Consider the following 14061-nt stretch of genomic DNA (forward strand, 5'->3'; position numbering starts at 1 on the left):
CCCATTTAGAATCAGATAAAAATATTTTGCATATAATAAGATATGGCCGAAATAGTGGAAGGGTGTCAGTTTTGGATAGAGGTATTCCATTCATATCTTTTTCATTATAGCTTGGATTTAATATTATAATATATCATAGGAAAGATAATTTTAAGATCTATCCACCATATAAAGTTTGAATAAAGATAATGAGGCACGAAAATAATATCTGAATATATTCCACTCCATACATAACAAGGATTCTCAAAAGGATTAGTTTTATTCAATTTCAAACTCTTTGAAACATAATTATTCATCCAAACTCCATTAGGATTTAAGATAACCTTCTAGAGTATTCTAGCAGATTATAATTAATCCTAATAGCTTTAGCAATGATAATTAATAATAGGCCCTCCTCTAGATCATTGGGCTGTATTTAAGAGCCAAACCGGGCCCAGTTTAGTATTTTGGCCATAACTTCCTCATTATTCATTGGAATTGGGATTATAATGTATTGTTGGAAAGGTCTTTTCAAACCTTATCAACCTACAACATTATTGGACCCTTTTCATGGACTAAACTAAACTAGAATGCACATTTTTCATCACTATGCCTTTCACACTTTCACTTCATTTGATTATGATTCGACGTGAAAGATATTCATCACTGGGTTTGGTTTTGGGGAGACACATTTGGGTGTCTACATAAGCCCCCACTTTGACTGAGTTTGGAGAAACGCAAGTTTTGAAAACAAAAGTCAAAGTAGCGATAGGGACGAAGAATGTGATGACTGGCATTTATGCCACTCTTTTATCCTTTATTCTCTAAGGATTCTCCCCTCATTTGAACTTGTTTGGCCCTTTTCTGAGCATTTTATCTTAGTTTTGTTTTCTCCTTTTCCTTCTCTTTTATCTTTCTTTTTCCTAGATTTTGCCTACTTTTTACTTTGATTTCCATGCTTTTGTTTTGGAGGAACCGGGGTCTTCAAAGAGGAGAAGGCTTAAGTTGAATTGGAGATGAAGAAAACAAGTTCTAGAGGAGGTGTGGTCAAACTCTTTGAAAGGTTCGGTCGAACCTTGGGTGTGACCGAACCTGCACAAGGTTCGACCGAACTTAGGAAGCAGGAAATTTTCAGATTTCAGCATTTTGTAGAAGTGGTCGAACCCTAGAAGTTCGACCGAACCAGGAGCAGGGAGGTTCGACCGAACCCACCCATGGTTTGATCAAACCTACCCTGATCTTCAATTGAACCTACCCTATGTTCGGTTGAACCTTTTGCCAATTTTAGCCAGCTATGTACGAACTATATAAGTCCCGTTTTAGAATGTTTTGATGTAAAGAGATTAGCTTAGTTCTAATTTCTGAATTTTAGCTTAATCTAGAGAGAGAAAGTGGATTATTACTCAAGTTTCCTTTATTATATTCAACTTTGGTCAAGTTTAATCTTCAATCAAGCAACACTTCAAGTTTTCATCTTTCATTAATCATCTCTTTAGTAATCTCTAATCCTTTCTTTTAGCTTTATTTATTTGCTTTGTTGTTGCTTATTTTCATTAATCTTATTAGTTCATCTAGTTATTATTGATTTCATTATTCTTAATCATGTTTTGTTTTGTGTTTCTTGAGTTTATTTCTAGTTTTGATATTATGTTAATCTCCCTTCTCTAGGCTAATTTCTTAGCTAGGGGAAAGGGGTGGAAAATATGTATTGATATTGGATGAATGATGATGGTTGGATTGAACTCATGCCATAAATTGATGAAAGACATGATTTTTGATAGCTTGAGATTTTTGTGGCACTTTATTTGATGTTTTCTAGTTTAAATGCATGAAAGTGATTTGAACTAGATTAAGATCATCTCTATTTTAATGATTGTATGAGAATGAGTTATTAAAGTGGAGTTTTATGGATTGTGCTTCTTTATTCTCTTGATTTGATTGTAACTAATAGGATGCATGAGAATGATCCTTATTAGTATAGACCTTTTTAATTGATTTGCATAGACTATTGCATGAGAATAAATTGTTTAGGTAGAATCTTTTGTTCTTTAGCATGTTCTTCATGACAACAATTATTTTTCCCCTCTTTCTAATCATGTTTGACACCCCCGTATCCCTAGCATCGTTATCTGTTGAATTTTAATCATCATTTTCTTTGCTTATTTGTAGTTTTAGTGCTTTTTATTCAAAAACTAATAAAAACACTCCCCTTTTTACTCTTGCATTAGTGAAAATTGATGTTGAATTAGTGAGCTTTCTTAGTGGTTCGACCCTTTACATGCCCCTATACTTGTATTAGGGTAGTTTAGGATTATAAATGATTAATTTGATTAGGGTAGTAGTTTAACGACCTATCTAACCCTTGATCAAATTTTGGCGCCGTTGCCGGGGAAGCGGCTTGTTTAACGTCTACTTTTGCTTTTGTTAGAGTCATTTTACTTGCTTTTCTTTTTGTATTGTTTGTTTTATCATCCTTGTCAATTCTAATTGTTTGCTTAGATTTGGTGAATGCCTAGGAGGTCTCAAGGACCACCCACACATCAAGTGGACCACGAGATCGACCGAACTTTGAGAGAAGTCCGTAGGCTTTATCAAGAAGAGGTAAGAGGTCTTGGTGCTATAGTTGATAGTGAGAGTCGTTCTTACTTTTCAACTTCGCAAAGCGGATCAATGGCAGGACAAGAAAATGTTGTTTTGTTTCGTGAGTTCGGAAATCTGGAAGATTATGAGCTCACGGGAGGGATTTTGCTACCCGTCACGGAAACTAACTTCTCAATACATCCCCAATGTACTAGAATGGTCCAATCGGAGCAATTTTCCGGAAGTGCAAGTGTGGACTCCATCAAACATTTGGACCGATTTCTTGAGTTGTGCGTGATGATGCAAACCAATGAACTGAGCCAAGACTACATTCGTATGCATCTCTTCCGGCAATCTCTCACCGGAAGAGCAAAGAAATGGCTAAAACAATTAAAGCCCAACTCTCTCACAACATGGAGGGAGGTGGTAAAGGCGTTCTTGAAGCGATTTATCTCCAAGGAGAAGACCGCCGAAATAAGAAGGAATATCGCATCATTTGAGCAAGAAGCCGATGAAAGTCTTGGTGATGCTTGGGAGAGATTCAAGGAGTTGATGCAAGCGTGTCCTCACCATGAGTACAATCAAGGGTTGCTCATGCGGTTTTTCTATGACGGATTGGAGCCCATGTCAAGAGCTAATTTTGATGCGGGGCGGGTGGTCAATTAATCAAAATCCCCCAAAATCAAGTTGAAGCAACAATGGAAGAGGTAGCAAAGAACTACTCTTGGGGGAGCCGTATAAGGAATGCTCCAAAGAGAGGTGGTATTTACGAATTGGAGAAAGTTGATCAATTGCAACATCAAATTGATCAACTAAAAAAAGGGCTTTCCAATTTGAACACGAGTGTGAGTGCAAGTACAAGCGGTGGAGAAAGCTCCTCTCAAGTTAACTCTTTCTCTTGTCAAAATTGTGGAGGAACGAACCATGATACATCTTATTGTCGAGGTTTGAGCCCCGAGCATGTAGTGGCATACAACACAAGGAAAGAAGGATTTAGAGGAAGCGACGGTGGAGTAGCTTGGAGACAACCACCACCCGGGTTTGCATCTCAACCTCAACAATGGAACCAACAAGTTCAACCTTCCCGCAATTCCAACCCTCAATATCAAAATCCACCTCCATCTCAACACTAAAACCAAAGAGGAATTTACCTAAGGAACAACCAATATAACAATCAAACCCAAGCACCTTTAAGAAATCAAGAACAAGCACCTCAAGCGGAGCTAACACAAACTAAATTCCTTCAAGCCATGCATGCACAAATGCAAAATTTTGGGCAACAAAGGCAACAACGATTGACCCGTGAAGGTTACACCCCATTCATAATCCATGAGATTACTAACTCCATATGGTTCAAAACCACGAAAGGTTGATCGGGGATGATGGTACGAAGTGGGTCATGGAGTCACATTCGCCCGTATTGGCCTCTACTCGATTCTTATAGTGAAAAGTATTCCTGTAATCTCAAAGGCATACAAGAAAAATATTCAATTTGCTCCAAACTATTATTATACTAAATTGATTGAATATTAAAGCAACACATAATTCTAAAATATTAGTGATCACTTGATTAAATAACAAGATTAAAAAGGAACCTTAACCGGTTGTCCCAAATTATCTTATTAAGCGTGATTTTCAATTACATATTCCCTTTAAACATGCAATATGGTGATCAATAAGTATAATAAAATTATCAGTAATATTGGAAGCAACTTAACAGTAAATCCTACAATATAAAATCGTTAGAAAAATAATAGAAATAAAAGGAACATAATTCTTACTTTGATTCTGTTTGCTTGCAACTATAAAATAATAAACGAGTTATTAATTTCAAGGAAATAATAATAAAATAATAATTAAATTAAATTAAATTAAATAGAGTTGATTTGGGGCCAAACCCTCAAACAGTTCAACCTTTCACGCCTTGGCTTAAGGACATAACCACGAAAGCTAGGTCGAAGCCAAAGATAAAGAGAGAATACTAACAACTAACAAAACAAGTAATCAAGGAAATAAAACACTAGGAACAGGGATCAACAAGGAATCATGACAATTGCAACAACTTGGGAAGATCATGCCAATCAAAGGTTATGAAGACTAATGATAAGAGCAATCAATTGTAATCAAAGAGTTATCTCTTAATTGTTAAGCTAGGGTTCACTATGAATAACAAAATATGAGAATCACAATCCAAACCAATCAATAATTGCAATTCCTAAATTAATTGGTCATGTCATTACCAATAACAATGCAATCTAGCATAATTGTCAAGTCCTAATCGAGTTACACACATGCAAACCTTCATTAATCACTTTAATCTCAACAATCAATCAACAAAATTCCCAAATTAATCACAACCAATTAATCATACAAGTTTCACCCAATTCCTAGCCAAACAACTACTCAAGAATCATCATATATCAACAAAAAGCTAAAGAAATCAATAAGAATCAACAATATATCAAGAACAATTACTCTAATCAAGCATCAAACATCAAAATCAAATCAAACAAACATGAAATTAAACAAGCAATAAGGTGAGATAGAGTGAGAAATGCACATGATTGATTAAGAAGATCATTAATACAATTGTCACCAATGAATCTTCAACCTCTCAAACCACCATTGAAATCCCTCACTTTCTCTCTCTAAAACTATTTCGAAACTAGAGAGAGGAACTCCTAATCTAACCTCATCTTCCTTAGAGGAGAGAGAAACTATTCTAAACTAAAGAATTACTTTCATTAAGACTAAAGGAAGCCGTAAAATATATAAACAAATAGATAAAATAAACGAAATTGTAAATAAAACCCTGAAGTCGCGCCCGCGGAGAAATCAGTCGCGCCCGCGGAGGAGAAAGGACGGAACAAAGCAACCCGAGGCCGTGCTCGCAGGAATGGGACCAAGCCCCTGGCCAGACCGCGGCTGCTTATTGTTCGGAATTGTATGATTTGGGCAGCAACAACCGCTTGCCTGCGGCTTCTGGCTGGGCTGTTGCTTCGGTGCAGCTAGCTCGGGGCGGCTTCATGGCACTCGTGCTTGCGAAGCTTGCTTTGTTGGCTTGACTTGCATGCTTGTCTTCCCGAACTTGGCTCCATTAACTTCCTAAAATGCACTTGAGTTCCCTCCTTGATGATTAAATCCTGAGAAACTCGACACACCTACAAAACAGGTCAAATAAACGGACAAGCGAGAGAAATAGCCGAGAAATGAATAAAATAACAAGAAAGCCATTATAAGCACGCATTTATCTAAACTAACACACAAACACGCAAATCAAGCATTATTCCCTAAAAACAAGACATAAAAAACTAAAAAATAGTATAAAAATACGAAGAAAACCTAGCCTAAGAGTGCCATAAATGGCACGCATCACAGGTTCAATCACTTTTAGATTGGATTTGTACCTTCATCCTCTAATATCTAGTCATGGTTCCAGACCACTACGGTGTTAGCGATCTCATGGGTCGTTAAGAGGTGTAACCTTCACCCTATGGATGCTTTATAAGTTCCTAAAACTTGTTGGTAACTCTTTTACTCCAGCTTCCTTCCCTTTGGAAGCCACCATACTTAAGTGTATGATCACAATGAGGCTTAAGTGTAGGATGCTTGAAGTATTCCCTATAATAGGGTCATGGGAATACGTGCTTATTAGGTCATTCAAACCTAATGGGTTGCTCCGTTTTGCGGCTTTCTCAAGAATTGGGCCTTTAAGGCCGCAATTCCTGGTGATATCTGATGCGGACATATGTCAGCTGGTGAGTGACCCATGTTGGACCTCCCCAGGTTTGATACGTGTCCCTCTCTGATTGGGCCACATGTCTAGGGTATTTTTACCTTAAACATTTTCCCCTCACAGTGGAGACATGGTAGGCCACGTTGCACTTATGACACGCGTCACCCATTGAATGGTGAGGTATGACAGGGATTTCCTCGCTTTACCTCTCTATAAATAGGTTTTACCCCCTTTCTCTCCTCATCTTTAACCTTTTTCAAGTTTAGAGATAAAGAGAGAGAGAAAGAGAGAACCTTTCTAGATAGAGAGAGACTTTGATAACACCTGTGGTGATTTTTCAAGTGTACACCTACTTTTCCATCACACTCAACCGGTCACCGTATGAGGCTGTTTTCAAAATCTTCAAAGAAAAGTTAAAGGTTACCGCCTCTACCCTCTTAAAGATTTTTATGATTTTTTCCGTTTGTGTTCATATGTTTTCGAATAAAAATGGACTCTCCATCGACACACACGGCACTGCCTAGGTCATTCAGCCGGTCTATTGGTACGACTAAGTCTAGAACCGGGGGTGCCTTTTCTAGACATTTGAACCTGCTTTGCTTATCCTCAAATCCCTTTGTCTCTATTTATATGCAAGATACAATGGCTAGAACAAAGCAGACGAGTACAAAGCCAAAGAGGCGACGTGCTCAGGAAATGCGCACCAGGAAAGTTAATCTAGATGAGAAGTATGAGGGGTCAAAGGATCAAGAAGGGTCCTCTCTTAGTGGTGCCCCATCTACCCCTAGTGATGAAATACTAAGAGATTTAGACGGCAAGGGATTCGCCTCTGACCATAACTCAGATGAAGAGTCAAGCGGCAAAGAGGTCGCTAAAAGATCAGGTTCAGAGGCTTCTAGCTCTAAACAAGAAGACATTGTTGCTGACTATTACCAGCCGGCCAAGGGGCCATCGGCGAATAATCCAACACATACAGGCATGTCCCTTAAGGACATTGCTACATTGAAAGGTAGCTGCCAAGCCTTCAAGGACAATCATTTAATAGGATACGGCTGGTTTATAGAGGTGCTGCCTGTTGAGGCAACGGTTACCTAGGAGGATGATTTACTGAACTCGATAATTACTTAAGCTGTTATTAGAGCCAGCCTCCGCTTCCCCCTCTACACAGGGTAATTAAAAGAATTTTGAAGGGGTTTGAGTTAGGCGTCTGATAACTCACCCCTAACTCTTGGATATATATACAATTGCCGCCTGTGAGTTCCAAAACATTAAACCAAGTGTAAGGAGGATGATCCCAACGTAGGGGGTCCTTCCTTATATGCCCATGGCCACTTAAAAGCCTAGGACTTTACACTTGTAAGGGCGTATTAGGTTTTGAATTCTTGACTGTTTGGGAGACCTTGAATTAGAAATGATACACTTATCATGCTTTTTTGTAACAAACGAGTATGAGTCGCCAATGAGTTTTAGCAAAACTCATAAACCTCGTTCATGCCTTTCTTCCATGTGGAGTTCATGGAATAATTAGCATGAATCGTAAGTTTACCCAGGCCAAAATTGGTCTACATAAACCAGAAATGGGTTCGGGAGCAAGAGTACTAAAATAACGTTCCTTTTAGGGAGGAATCGCTATTATAGCCCTAGTACGACCTTTACTAGCTCTTCCATTTCTGCAATTTCATTACCAAACAATATATGCAATGCGATACCTAAAACTAAGTTAGTTGATTTTATTTACACACGTTAGGTCACGTAGGAATTACATTGCAACGTCGTTATTCTTTATTTAATCAAATTCGTGAAAAGAACAAGAAAATAAACAATATTTGCCTTGGCTTAAGTGATCAACCAATAATTAATTATCCAATTCTAATCTTAATTTAACGCAAGATACTATGTGAAAATATTTATTAGTCCTTTAAAGATGATCAAACAACACTAATTAATTAATTAAGGTTCCTTTAAAAAAGAAAATTAAATATGATTTATCTTAGTGGTCGGGAATTTTCAACTTCTCTTTGCTAGATCTCCGTTTAGAATACTTATGGACACCTTCTTGCTGGGGAACCTCCACCGTAGTAACAAAATATCAAGGGATGAGTGGTTAGGACAAGAGGGTTTAGGTAGCACAAGTTCAAAAGTATTCCGCAAGAGTTTTAGGTTATTTTTCTGTGTGTTTAAGCCTCGGATTAAGCCTCTATTTATAGGGAATAATTAGTTTTAGGGTTTTGAACATTCGACCGCAGCAAGTGTCGCGCGAAAAAGGATTAGTTGTGCGTAGCATCCTAGCGTAAGTGATTTGGTTGCGCTGCTAAGGGCAGTGCAACTGAGTGTCTTCGCGCAGCATTATGGTAAGATTCGATTCTATATTTTCATAATATTCTGAATCTTCCACAAGCGCATCTCTTGTGGTTGCGCTGAGTGTCGCGCGCAACTAAATTAGTTGCGTGCGCCTGCCCAGCGCGACTGATTGAGATGCGCGCGGATTTTCCTGCGTCAACATTAAAATTTAACCTCGGCGCTCCTTAATCCGTCATTTTTGGGTTTTAATCACGAGCTTAAGCCTAATATTGATCGGTTTTAGTTGATTCGACCTTGTTTAGCTTTGTTTTTTTAGTTTGGGTTAGTTTTTGTGTTTTTTTTTTTTACTTAACCAGTTATCCATAAGCATTCTCCACTTCAATCTAACACGAAGATGGTTTTATTTATCGTCATTGCACTTCCTGTCGGGATAGGAGGCTAAAAGAAGATGTATACATCAAGCTTCAAGGCTTTTGCTCATATGCACTACCTGAGCCGGGCTTTAGGCGGATGGGGAGCTTGGTATACTTTAACAACGCATCCGCAGTACATGATAACGTTGGACAAGCCGTTCAAATGGACCGGCTAGGAGAAAAAATTCTACCTAATCTCCTCGCTCAAGTTGGGTAACAACCGGTTTCTACGCCGATACAATAAGGACCTGTCATTACTGGAAAAGAAATGACCCCTTCCTCGTATTCCGTCTAGGGCTTGGGAACAAATAATAGAATCAAAGTTGTTTGAAACCACTATTGAACCGCTGGATGATGGGACCCATATAACTGTACCCAGGGGATGGGTACCTCATTCGGATTTCTTGAAAGATGAGGCATTTCTTTCTACATGTGGTCTTAGCCCCATGTTTCCAAAGGGTAGACTTACTATACATCTGGCTATGTGTCGCCTCTATTAATGCGTTTACCATTTTGTTATTCTATGGAACTTAACTTTTTCCCTTGTTTTCTGTAGAAGAAGCGCTAAAGATGGTGGACACCAATAGGACTCCAGCCAAGTTAGTTGCTGAACTAAGGAAAGAACAGCTGGAGAAGAGAAAGGCGACCTTAGACGCCAAGCAGGACAAGGTAAGGCCCGCCTGCCATGCGTTCTTGCAATTTCTTTTACATATTTTGCTCATATGTCGATTGTAACCCTTTTGTCTGATTATACAGAGTGGAAGTAGAGCCATTCCACGTTCTACCTCCAAAATGATAAAGCGGCCGGGGGAGGATCTGGCTAAGACCCCGGCAAAGACCTTGAAGAAAAAACCTTCTCAGTTATCTCTTCCTCTCATTAAGCTCGGTTGTGCTGAAAGCCCTGAGCGAAAGCTCAAAGTGCACTGGGAAATTTCCTTACGCCTCTACAGCGTCGAAGGGTGGCAAGTCACTCACTATCGCAATCGGCAAGGCGACGGGATGTATGAGCTGAATGTCCAAGGTAAGACTAATTGTATTGATATTCCTTGACCGTTTGACTTTGTGCGAGTTAAATCTCGAGTCAGCCCATCCGGAGATTTTCTCAGCAGCCGACAAAAATTGAATGACGCCTATGCTACTTCTGACCAAGTACTTCTTGTGGTGCAGATGCTAACCCCAACCAACCTAACGTCAAGGCGTATGCCAAGAAAATGTTAAGGACTCTGACTATGTTAGAGAAGAATACAGTTCCTGGTCTACAAGTGGTGAACTTTGATCAGATCCTGACATTGCTTGTTGAGGTAACTTGGAGCTTATTGTATATTTCATTATTTTTCCTCTTTCATAATATTCCGCATGTACCCTACAAGCGATGATGAAGGAAGATGGACTCATGGTTCCGTTCAGGCAGAAGCAAGACGAGGTAAATGATGCTAAACATGGGGCCTCTGATGCTCTCAACTCTGCTGAATACCGAAATATAATGAGTGACATTGAAATTAAAGCTCTAGAGTTGAAATAGGAGAAGCTGATAAAGACTCTGACATTTGTAGTAGACGCGTCCAACGCTTAAGCCACTAACCTTGTGTTGGAGCTAAAAAATGCTAAGTTTGAGCTGAAAGTGTTGATAAAGATGGAAAAGGAGAACACCCACCTTAGAGAGAAGACCAGTTGGCTTAAGCTTGAGATTGTTCATATGAGGAGCAATCATGAAGAAGAGCTCTCCAAGGAATAGAACCGGCTGGTGGCAGAGAATGAGAGGGACACCGAGTCCCGCTTGAAGCTTGTTTGGGATCTTGTCCACCCAGGTGTTAACTATGATTATCTCCGTCTAAGGTACGAGTACACCACTGTGGTGTATGATGCTGAGGTCTTGAAGAAGCAAGAACCGCCTCCATTCAAAGCCTAAGCCTTGGAAAAAAGGCATTGAGGTTTCTGATGGGGAAGAAGAGAAGGTGGAGTACCAAGATGACTAGATCCAAAATGATCAAGTTTCCCCTGAGAAAACTGAAGCAAACCTCACTACCGGCTAAGACCAACCAAACTCAGGAGCCTTAAGTTTTTCAGCGGCAGTATGCTAATCTTGTTTTCACCGGTCTGTAAGCCGTGCATGTTTGTATTTTACTGACTGTTGATTCGGTTAGCGCAACAATTTTTTTTGTTGTTTTATCTCCGGATGTCTATCCGATTAATAATATCACCTGGCCCTTTGGTCGGATTTAAACTAATGAAGTATGCCGACTGAGTCGGTTTTGTTCAATTTGTTTCAATTTTTTCACTTAAATTGTTGCATACAAATATACTTCAATTTTTTCACGTAAATTTTAGCATACATATATAATTGAATTTTTGCAATTTTTCTAACTTTATGGTAGCATGCAACACATAATAATTCGGATGTACTTGCCCCTGGGTGGCTGTGTAATTTGTTTAAAAGAGTATGAGATGTTCCTAAGTCAATCAATCAAAGTTGTGATTGCCTCAAACCCAATTACGTAGCTGTCCAAGCATACAAGCGGGTAGCCGTCAACCTAGGCGGTGAAATAGTTGTTCTAAAATTTCTCTCCCTGCCTAGGGTATCTGTAATCCAATTATGCTCAATGTCCTTTTACCACGTTGGGAGGATTCACATAATTTCATAAAAAAATCTAAGTCTGAACTTCGGCCGATAACCTACGGATGTCCTTGGACATCCGGTTTTGGGAAACTTAGTCGTTCTTTAGATTATTCTTGTTAGACGGCTATGAGTTTGCCAATTAGGTCGTTCAATATTTGTCTTCTGCATGAGTTGGTAAAACACTTTGTCACCCGATGGGAGACACTCTCTTCGACGATTCCACCCGGATAGACGTCGCCGGACACATACTCATGTTGGAGAAGACAAATTTATACTACCTCCATAAATTATTATGTGCAACAAAGGAATATTTTATGTCCTTACAAATAATACCCCTTTGTTGCACATAATAATTGACAAAGGTAATAAAATAAGTCTCATCCAGCCATTGGCCTCATGTTTTTTGAACATTAATTTAGCCACTATGTTTTTAAATTAGTTTAATTATAGCATTGTGTCAGTGAACCGTCTATGCATTGCATAGGCGGTTCTTTAAACATTGCGCATGTATATAAAAATTAAATAACAGTATTGAAAACAAAAGGCAACTTTTTCATTGATAGGCTTTTTATATACAAAAATTTACAAGTCTCAAAAGTGGTACTTTTTCAAGTTGTCTAGATTCCAAATTCTAGGTTGCCGCCTACCGTCTATTGTTTCTAGGAGGTTGACGTCGTCTCTTACTTCTTCATAGATCCGATAGGCGCCTTCCCAATTAGGAGTTAGCTTTCCATGCTCGTTAGCCCTACCAGTTGCCTCCATTTTCTATAACACAAAGTCCCCAACATTCAAGGGTTGTTTATGAACTCTTTTGTTGTAGGAACGGATTATTCTCAGACAGTAGATCTCATAACACAAGGTGGCATTGCCACTGCTTTTCGAGAATGAGTCAAATGCTAGCCGTATGGCCTCCCAGTTTGCCTCTTCATCGTATAGCATGACTCGTAGAGTCGGCTCATAATGCTCGATGGGCAAGATGGGTTTAGCACCATAAACCATGAGAAATGGGGTTTCACCGTTTACCCCATTTTTAGTTGTCTGGATGGCCTATATGACATGAATTAATTCTTCAGCCCATAAACCACCGGCTCTTTCAATTCTCTTTTTAATGTCTTCTGAGATGAGTTTGTTGAAGGCTTCAACTAGGCCGTTTGCTGGGGGTCGGCCGATTAATGCAAAAAAATGTGAGATCCCTTGATCTCCCAACCATGTCTTGAGCAGGGGCATTTTGAACCAAGTGCCATTATCAAACACCATAGACATAGGTACCCAAAACCGGGTGATGACATTTTTTCTAATGAAAGAGATGACATCCTTTGTCTTGATGCTCTTGACCGCCTCTTCCTCTATCTACTCGGTGAAATAGTCCACAACAACTACAATATAACGCTTTTAGCCTGGTGCAGGCATATAAGGACCTTAAATGTCCATGCCCCATTTAACAAACGGGACTGGGCTATAGATTGATGTCAAGTTAGTTGTCGGCTGATGGATGAGCTTGCCAAACCTTTGGCACATGTTACATTTTTTTACCATCTCCATGGCGTCTGACTTAAGAGTGGGCTAGAAGTAACCTTGCCGCCTGGTCCTAACAGCTAGAGATTTGCCGCCGATGTGAGAGGCGTAGTATCCCGCATGCAGCTCTTCGAGAACTTCCTTCCCCTTTTCCGGGGTAACACACTTCAACAGAGGTTTTAGAAAACCCGCCTTGAAGAGTTCTCAGTTTCTCATCTCAAAGTTCGCTGCTCACTTCTTCATGACAGCCGCTTCCTATGGTGAGTCAGGCAGGTACCATCTTGAAGATATACCTGGATGTCATCCATCTAGTTAGAGCTTCGATTAAGTACTATAATGAGTTCTTCCTCAGATATACTCTGTTTTTTCATAAATTTCCAGAAGACCGACCGAGGCGTATCACAAGAGGAGGAGGATGCTAACTTTGACAATGCATCTGCCTTATTGTTTTCAGATCTATGCTCTTGACTTAGATTGAACTTTTCAAGTGTCTCAGCTTTAGCTTTGACCGCCTGAAAGTATTTGATCATTGTCGGATGAGTGACTACATAGTCACCATGTTATTTGCTAATGACCAACTGAGAGTCAGAGTAGGCGTCAATTTTTATTGCCCCTATCGCCTTGCACATGCGGATGCTGGCTAGTAGGGCTTCATATTTTGCCTCATTTTTTTAGGCTTGAAAATTGAACCATAATGCATACTTATATTTGTCCCCTTCAGGAGACTGGAAAATTATGCCTGCACCACAACCGTTCATAGTAGAGCTCCCGTCTACATACAATTTCCAAACCTGATTAGGGTGGTTTGGTGCAGCCGGCCTTGTCATTGGACAATGAAGTCGGAAAATGCCTAACCTTTCACCACCTTCCTTGGTTCGAAAATGATTTCAAGACTCAGCATTTCAATACCCCATTTGAGC

General features: G+C 39.5%; 1 non-coding gene across 1 annotated transcript; it reads right to left on the minus strand.

The window, feature by feature from the left end:
- Positions 1 to 3030: 3030 nt before the first annotated feature.
- LOC145641155 (small nucleolar RNA R71) lies at positions 3031 to 3138 on the minus strand. Its single transcript, XR_014115220.1, has one exon. It is a non-coding gene; the product is annotated as a small nucleolar RNA R71 (small nucleolar RNA).
- Between the last annotated feature and the right edge of the window lie 10923 nt (positions 3139 to 14061).

Source organism: Chenopodium album, chromosome 7 (genome assembly GCF_948465745.1).
Source record: "Chenopodium album chromosome 7, dcCheAlbu1.1, whole genome shotgun sequence".
Taxonomy (NCBI): domain Eukaryota; kingdom Viridiplantae; phylum Streptophyta; class Magnoliopsida; order Caryophyllales; family Amaranthaceae; genus Chenopodium; species Chenopodium album.